Source organism: Cebus imitator, unplaced genomic scaffold (assembly GCF_001604975.1).
Source record: "Cebus imitator isolate Cc_AM_T3 unplaced genomic scaffold, Cebus_imitator-1.0 Scaffold675, whole genome shotgun sequence".
Taxonomy (NCBI): domain Eukaryota; kingdom Metazoa; phylum Chordata; class Mammalia; order Primates; family Cebidae; genus Cebus; species Cebus imitator.
This window is the reverse complement of record NW_016107990.1, coordinates 461,658-470,142: the sequence shown is the minus strand read 5'-3', so window position 1 is coordinate 470,142 and position 8,485 is coordinate 461,658. Positions and strand designations below refer to the sequence as shown.

At 46.3% G+C, this 8,485-nt stretch overlaps 1 protein-coding gene across 9 annotated transcripts in view; it reads right to left on the bottom strand.

Moving 5' to 3' along the window:
- LOC108295996 (S phase cyclin A-associated protein in the endoplasmic reticulum) overlaps positions 1–2,600 on the bottom strand; it is a 232,553-nt gene extending 229,953 nt beyond the window's left edge. For 6 of the 9 annotated variants that reach the window (XM_017518364.2, XM_017518366.2, XM_017518373.2 and 3 more), the window contains exon 1: positions 2,462–2,580. The gene's annotated coding sequence lies outside the window, so the exon portion shown is untranslated. Of the gene's footprint in view, positions 1–2,356; positions 2,438–2,461 lie in introns of those variants that run through there. The other 3 variants (XM_017518368.2, XM_017518370.2, XM_037734851.1) reach the window with 3 other exon arrangements.
- Positions 2,601–8,485: the final 5,885 nt, after the last annotated feature.

Sequence of the window (8,485 nt, the reverse complement as noted above, 5' to 3'; positions counted from 1 at the left end):
AGGCAAGGACTTCATGACCAAAACACCAAAAGCATTGGCAACAAAAGCCAAAATAGACAAAGGGGACCTAATCAAACTCCACAGCTTCTGCACAGCAAAAGAAACAGTCATTAGAGTGAATTGGCAACCAACAGACCGGGAAAAAATTTTTGCAATCTACCCATCTGACAAAGGGCTGATATCCAGAATCTACAAAGAACTAAAACAGATGTACAAGAAAAAAACAAATAACCCCATTCAAAAGTGGGCAAAGGATACAAACAGACACTTTACAAAAGAAGACATACACGAGGCCAACAAACATAGGAAAAAATGCTCATCATCACTGGTCATTAGAGAAATGCAAATCAAAACTACATTGAGATACTATCTCATGCCAGTTAGAACAGCGATCATTAAAAAATCTGGAGACAACAGATGCTAGAGAGGATGTGGAGAAATAGGAACACTTTTACACTGTTGGTGGGAGTGTAAGTTGATTCAACCATTGTGGAAGACAGTGTGGCGATTCCTCAAGGACCTAGAAATAGAAATTCCATTTGACCCAGCAATCCCATTACTGGGTATATATCCAAAAGATCATAAATTGTTCTACTATAAGGACACACGCACACGAATGTTCATTGCAGCATTGTTTACAATAGCAAAGACCTGGAACCAACGAGGCGCCAAGCTGGAGAGCAGTGGCGCGATGTCAGCTCACTGCAACCTCCGCCTCCCGGATTCAAGCAATTCTTCTGCTTCAGCCTCCCGAGTAGCTGGGACTACAGGCGTGCACCACCATGCCCAGCTAATTTTTGTATTTTTTTAGTAGAGACGGGGTTTCACCATGTTGGCCTGAATGGTCTCGATCTCTTCACCCCGTGATCCACCCACCTTCGCCTCCCAAAGTGCTGGGATTACAGGCATGAGCCACCACGCCCAGCACATAAAGTATTTTTAATGCAGCTCAAGGGGGTGGGGAGAAAGGAGGAAAACAGCATTTGTTCAGGGCTTACCATGGGCCGGGAACAGTTCTAAATGCTTTACAGACACCTAATTTATTACTACCAACAAATTTATGAGGTGGATATTATTCCTATTTTACAGATGAGAAAGGCTCAGAAAACTTAATTCGCCAAAAACAAAGGGTGGAGCTGAGATTCAAATTAAAATCAGTCTGCCTTCAAAGCTGATTATTTCTCCCACAAACACAACCTTCCAAATCATATTAAAAACTGACTCTGATTGATTAAAAATACTAATTCTTATAGTGGATATCATTCTTCAGTAAGTGGCATAAATCAATCTGAATCCAACAAACTTTGAGGAAAAATCATAGTTAAGCAAAATAATACAAGGGACAGAACACCAGTATAGGCCTGAGTGGGACAGCGTAAGACTACCAACATTAGGTCAGAAAACTTAATCCCAGATCTACCACTCACCAGCTGGTGATCTACGGCAAGTAACCTTTTGAGTCCCGGTTTCCCCATTCATAAAATAAGTATTACTCCTAGCCCATCCATCCTTCTACCACAGATTGTTTATGAAGATGAAAAGTTAATGATGAAATTAATCCATAAACTAAGACAAACTATAATTCATATAAGGAATTAGTATCTGTTCGGTAAAATGACTACTAGTGAATAGCTATTTTCATGGAAAGTAACTTGTCACAAACAGAATAAGCAATGCAGTCCACTAGCAACAGGAAGCTGCTCACCAACCGGCGGCTCCATCTCAGCGGGAGCCCCTTGTCAGTTGCTTTAGAGGACCAATTTTCTGCCAGCTTTCTAACAATCTGTTCCTCCCTGGTGCCGTTCCCACGAACGCGACTGAAAAACGGTGTAGGGGAAAGGCGCAAAGGAAGTGCGGGAAAAAGAGCGGTAACGGAGGCTGGGTCCCACCACTCCCAGGTGCGAAGGGCTCTTCGCCCCTCCAGGCCTCGGCGCACCCATCTGGAAGACGGAGAGACCATTCCCGCCCTGTCTCCTGCGCAGAGCTAACATCAGAGTCTCGGCGCAAGGAAAGCATGGTAAACCCTGCTGGGATTGAGAGATGACGATGGCGGTCACCTGTCAAATGAAGGGAGGCTCCCCCCGGAACCCCTAGCATTTCAACATTCCAAAAGCCTCGTCACCCGCGGCCGGGGCACCCCGCACTCACCCCTCGGACCGCGTGGTGTGCGGGATCCGACGTCCCTCGCACCCCTACCGAGCCCTCAGCGCAGCCCTGACGCTGCTCACCCCCGCCCCAGCCCCGAGGCCGACCCCTGAGCCCTCCCCAGGCGACTGCCGCTCCCCTCCCCCAGCAACGATCCCTGCCCCGCTCCGCCCGCACTCCCAGGTGAGGGGAAGAGGGTGAAAGGGCGTACCCCGCCGCCATTTTGTCCCCTGGTCCCCGCAAGCATTGAGACATCCCGCGCCCCAGCCCGGCCCCGCCCGGGTCTGCGCGACGCACGCCCCTCGCGGACACTCACCGCCGGCCGCCCTGCGCAGTTCGGGGCGGCTCCGAGCGTCCCGGCGGGAAAGGGGCGGGGCGGGGCGGGGCGGCCTCGGAGAGGCGGGGCGGCTGCCCGGCACACCACGTGACCCTCAGTCGCTGCCGCGGCGCTACCGCCGCAAGCTCCGTGTCGCCCACGCGCAGGCGCACCCGGGTTCGCGCCGCCGGGGCGCCCAGGCGGGCGGTCCGAGGGTTGATTTGGTGAATTTTCTCCGAAGCTGTTTCTTTTCCTAGGTTAAGCTCACAGAGCCGCTTTTAGCCACACAGGTCCTTTTCGTACTCAATCTCTTCCCTCTGCCGGCCTTATCGCCACAGTGAATCCAGAGATTAAGGATTTAGGCGCCTCACGGCAATCTGTGCTGGTGAAAGCACTTGACAGGCGCACGCCCGGCCGCGCCGAGCGCAGCTAGGCCGCCGGGAAGCTTTATCGGGACCTCCTGCGTGCCAGGCTTGGAAGGTCGAAGTACAGAGACCTAACGAATACGTTTCATCTACTTCAAAGACAAACACGTGATGAATTAAATACTTTAACATTTAAATCAGTCTGAACAAACTAGAAAAGAGATTCAGTGCAGACCATAATTATCAATCAAATATTCCTGCCCCTTTTCATCCAGCTGGGAAACAGCTCGTTCCCTTCCCTCTCACCCGCGGTAGGCGGAAGTCCTGGACTCACAGGCGCTGCTGGGGCAGGAACCATATGGTTGGCTAAGTTCTGGCTCCCCTCCTCTGTCGCCTTCTTAGAAAACTCGCTGTTTCATTTATTCAGCAAACATTTACTGAGCACATACTATATATCAGACGGTATTCTAGATGCTTGGAGTGAGCAAAATAAACAGCAATCTCTAAAAAACCTCCGACTTGGAGCAGGGTGAAACCAGGCAAGTGTTAGATAACCAAGTTTAGGCCGGGCGCGGTGGCTCACGCCTGTAATCCCAGCACTTTGGGAGGCCGAGGCGGGCGGATCACGAAGTCAAGAGATCCAGACCGTCCTGGCCGACATAATGAAACCCTGTCTCTGCTAAAAATACAAAGATTAGCTGGACGTAGGCTGAGGAGGGAGAATTGCTGGAACCCGGGAGGCGGAGTTTGCAGTGAGCCGAGATTGCATCACTGCCCTCCAGCCTGGCGACAGAGCGCGACTCTGTCTCAAATAATAATAATTCAAATCATCATCATCATCATCAAGTTTAGCCAAAAGCTGTGTCCTTACATATTTTAAGTTCAGCCTGAAGGTTTCTCCGTAAATAGTGAAGTATAACCCAGATGGAGGTATAAACAGATTGCAACCTACTTTTGGGTCAATCACCAAATTTTGGCCAAAGGCGGCCAACTGTTCAAACCATGTTCAAATAAGGTAAACGTCTAGCTATAACCAATCCGCTGCTTCCCTGCCTCACCTTCCTTTCTCTGTCTATAAACGTTTTTCCACCATGTGTGGGCCTACTTTGCCTGAGGAGGCTGCCTGATTAGGGAATCGTTCTTTGCTCAGTTAAATGCTGTTTACTTGGACTAAGGTTTTGCTTTTAACACAAGAAATAGTAAACACAATAAATAAGTAAATTACGTAAGATGTTAAGCACTACAGTAAACAAAATGAGTAGGATAAGGGGGATGGAGTAGGGAACATACTATAATTTCATAAAGGATGGTCAGGGCCTAATTTGTTAGTTACCCCCTCTTCCTTTCATATCCATAAGCATATAAACAACCTCAAGTCTCTTCCATCTTGAAATCTCCCACCCAACCTACCAGACTCCACTTCAACCTCTGCTTTCTTTCCTGTAATACATTTCTCCAATTATCTAAACAAGAGTGCCTGCAATTCCTCAGCCACTACTCAAGTCTGGACTTAACTGCACTCTGGTGTCTGCCCCACCACCCCACCGAAGCCATTCTTTCTAAAGTCACTAGGGGCCAGCGCTGTGGCTCATGCCTGTAATCCCAGCACATTGGGAGGCTGAGGCGGGCAGATCACCTGAGGTCAAGAGTTCAAGACCAGCCTACCCAAAGTGAAAACCCCGTCTTTACTAAAAATACAAACAAATTAACCAGGTGTGGTGGCACCCACCTGTAGTCCCAATTACCTGAGAGGCTGAGGCATGAGAATCCCTTGAACCCAGGTAACAGAGGTTTCAGTGAGCTGAGATCACACCACTGCACTCCAGACTGGGTGACAGAGCCAGACTCAGTCTCAATTTAAAAAAAAACAAAAAACCAGGCCAGGCGCAGTGGCTCATGCCTGTAATCCCAGCACTTTGGGAGTCTAAGTAGTGCAGATCAGGAGGTCAGGAGATGGAGAGCATCCTGGCCAACATGGTGAAACCCGGTTTCTACTAAAAATACAAAAACTAGCTGGGAGTGGTGGTGTGTGCCTGTAATCCCAGCTACTCAGGAGACTGAGGCAGGAGAATTGCTTGAACCCAGGAGACAGAGGTTGCAGTGAGCCGAGATCATGCCACTGCACTCCAGCCTGGATGACAGAGCAAGACTCTGCCAAAAAAAAAAAAAAAAAAAAAGTCACTAGAGATTTTCCCACTGTATATTTTATGGACATTATCATCATGACCTAACTTGATTTCCCTTCATGACACTCCTTCCTTCTGGAAACATTTTCTTTCCTTGCCTTCCGTTTTTACTCTTTTGGTAGCACTTCTCCATCTCTAACCACTCCCTCTCCATTGCTTTTAAAAGCTCTCTTATTTCTCCCAGCCTTTAAATATTGGTATCCTACAGGAATAGGTGTAAGCCCTCACTCTTTTCCCACTGCACACACTCTATACTTGACCACTGCATTTTACATGACTTTGGTTAGCATCTTTATGCTCTGGATTTCCCAATATATATCTCCAGCCCTGATTCCTGCTCCTGGGATCCAGGCCACGTAATTAACTACCTACAGATCATCTCCACTTGAATCAATAAAAATCAATAAAGGCCAGACACAGTGGCTGAGGCCTGTAATCCCAGCACTTTGGGAAACAGAAGCGGGCCAATCACAAGGTCAGGAGATCGAGACCTAGAAAGCTCTGAATATCAGGCTTGTTGAAGTGTACAGCCTCGTTTTTAGGCCATTCCCTCAATCGCCGTATCCACCATACAAAATAAAATACATTGCCGGGCGCGGTGGCTCAAGCCTGTAATCCCAGCACTTTGGGAGGCCGAGGCGGGTGGATCACAAGGTCAAGAGATCGAGACCATCCTGGTCAACATGGTGAAACCCCGTCTCTACTAAAACTACAAAAAATTAGCTGGGCATGGTGGCACGTGCCTGTAGTCCCAGCTACTCAGGAGGCTGAGGCAGGAAAATTGCCTGAACCCAGGAGGCGGAGGTTGCAGTGAGCCGAGATCGCGCCATTGCACTCCAGCCTGGGTAACAAGAGCGAAACCCCGTCTCAAAATAAAATAAAATAAAATAAAATAAAACACATTCAAGCCCTGGAATTTACTTCTTCTTCTCTCTTTCTTCCTGCCCCCCAACCTGGGCCTTTTAGTATTCCTTATTACTGGACAAATATAATATTAATAGCTATCTTTGCATAAATATTTTCTGTGCACAAGACGTGTGTGTGTACATATGCACATACACATTTTTTCTGCATTGTCAGATAAAATGTGTGTGTGTGTGTGTGTGTGTGTACATGCATTTGGTCAGACATACATATATTTAGTCTTACAACAACCCTGAAAATTAAGTACCATATCCGATTTTACAAATCAACAAAGCCCCTAGATTTATTTTTCCTGGAGCTAGGAAGGAGTGGGGCCAGAATTTGGACCGAGGTCTATTTTATTCCAAAGCCCTCCTTTGAGTCATTATGCTCTATATGTTAAGAGCTAGAGGTAGTTGAATTTTATTAACCATTTACTATGTGGCAGACATTACGCTAAACAGATATTAGCATGGACTTTTCATGGATTGTATTTAACATACATAAAGAAATCCATGCACTCAACGTAGAGAATAGTGGTATCCTACAGCAATTTAAGACCCTGACTTTGGAGATAGATAACATAATATGTGACCTTGAGCAAATTACTAAAACCCCCTAAACTTCACATTCATCATCTGTCAAATGGAGCAATAAAGTACACCTCAAAGGGTTTTGTGATGATTAACGAATCAATTTTTAGGAAGCACTTACAACAGTTTAGCATAGAGAAAGAGGTCAAATTATGCCAGCTGTAATGTTTCTTTTGTCATCTAATCTCACAACAAACACACGAAGTGGGTACTACTATACAACTATCCCCTTTTCTTCAGCTGCCGTGTCTTTTCCCACCTCCTGACTTCCACACACGAGTCTCTCCAGAATGCCCCTGCTCCTTCTTGCTACCTGATAAACTCCCACCTGCCTCTAGGACTTCCCCAGATATCCTTTCCTGCACTTTGGCAGCAGGCCTGGTTGCTCCTTCCTCTGGGCTTCCAAAGCACTTTGTATGAACTTTGATAGAATTCTTTGAAAGCAAGGAACAAGAATCCACTCAACTGTTTACTATGCCATGACCAGCCTCAGGCCCACTTCTAAAGTCAAATCTAGTGACTGAGGAGAGAAACGTAAGGTCTATTCCAAGAAGTAGAAATGTATACACCAAAACCACTGCAATAATGTATGTATTTTCATCAGCAGTAACCTGAAAAACATTTATGGGAGTAGATTCTACAGGCGTTATATAGGAAAAGATAGAATATAATAACAGGTCAGGCTAAACTTAAAATGTGAATGTCCTTACCTGAGATTCTCATCTTAATGTGCTAAATTGAGCAACTGGGCTGAGCACAGTGGCTCACCCCTGTAATCTCAGCATTTTGGGAGGCTGAGGTGGGTGGATCACCTGAGGTCAGGAGTTCAAGACCAGCCTGGTGAAATTCCGTGTCTACTAAAAACACAAAAATTAGCCAACTGTGGCACATGCCTATAATCCCAGCTACTCAGGAGGCTGAGTCAGGAGAATTGCTTGAACCCAGGAGGCAGAGGTTGCAGTGAGCCAGGATTGCACCACTGTACTGTATAGCCTGAGTGACAGAGTGAGACTCCATCTCGAAATTAATTAATTAATTAATTAATTTAAAAATAAATAAATAAATAGAGCAACTGGAAGCATCTCTAATGGTTTGCTTGATTGACTGACCGAAACTAGGATTCAGTGGTGGCCTACATTCAATAAAGCTGAGCTGACATGCCAGAACATCTCATATAATATGGGAAAAGCAAAGGGTTTTATTTAAAAATAAAAAAGTCAAACCACAGTGTCATATACAAAAGGGTCAAGGTTATGAGAAGGTCAGAATGATGTGTAACCTGTTCACCCACTTCCTGACTGTGTTTCCTGGAAGGACCCAGAGGGCACTAAGGCATTGAGAAAACATTCGTCAGAGAAGCGTAGTCATCCTCAAAAGTTCTGCAGTGGGCCGGGCACGGTGGCTCACGCCTGTAATCCAAGCACTTTGGAGGCCAAGGCGGGTGGATCACCTGAGGTTGTGAGTTCAAGACCAGCCTGACCAACATGGTGAAACCCCATCTTTATTAAAAAAAAAAAGTTAAAAAAAAAAAAAGGTTCTGCAGTGGCTGTCCTCTCTAAACTAAGGAAGATTGAAACAGTTATCTGATTTCAATGAGAATGTTGGCATCATGGTAGGGGTCATGTAATATTTAACCAACAGAGACAAGGAGGCACAGTTACCATAATGGGCAGCAGGCAGTCAGAAAGTTTTGACATTGAGAGATATGTGGGGGTGCTAACTGACTACAGCGTCCCTAGGAATAAAATAGATGGGCAGCCCGCTGAAGTATTACCTGATATATGCAACTGGCAAAACTATAGGTCAAGTGAGCAGCAACTTGTCTTGAGTTGCCACGAAAGGAAATCATAGCCTCTCATTTAGTTCCCAGACTTAAACTGCTTCACATACGTGGGGCCCAGGGATTGAAGCAGAAACTGGGTCCCCTAGAGGAAAGAACACTACAACATCGTCACAACGATATACCATAAATGTTTC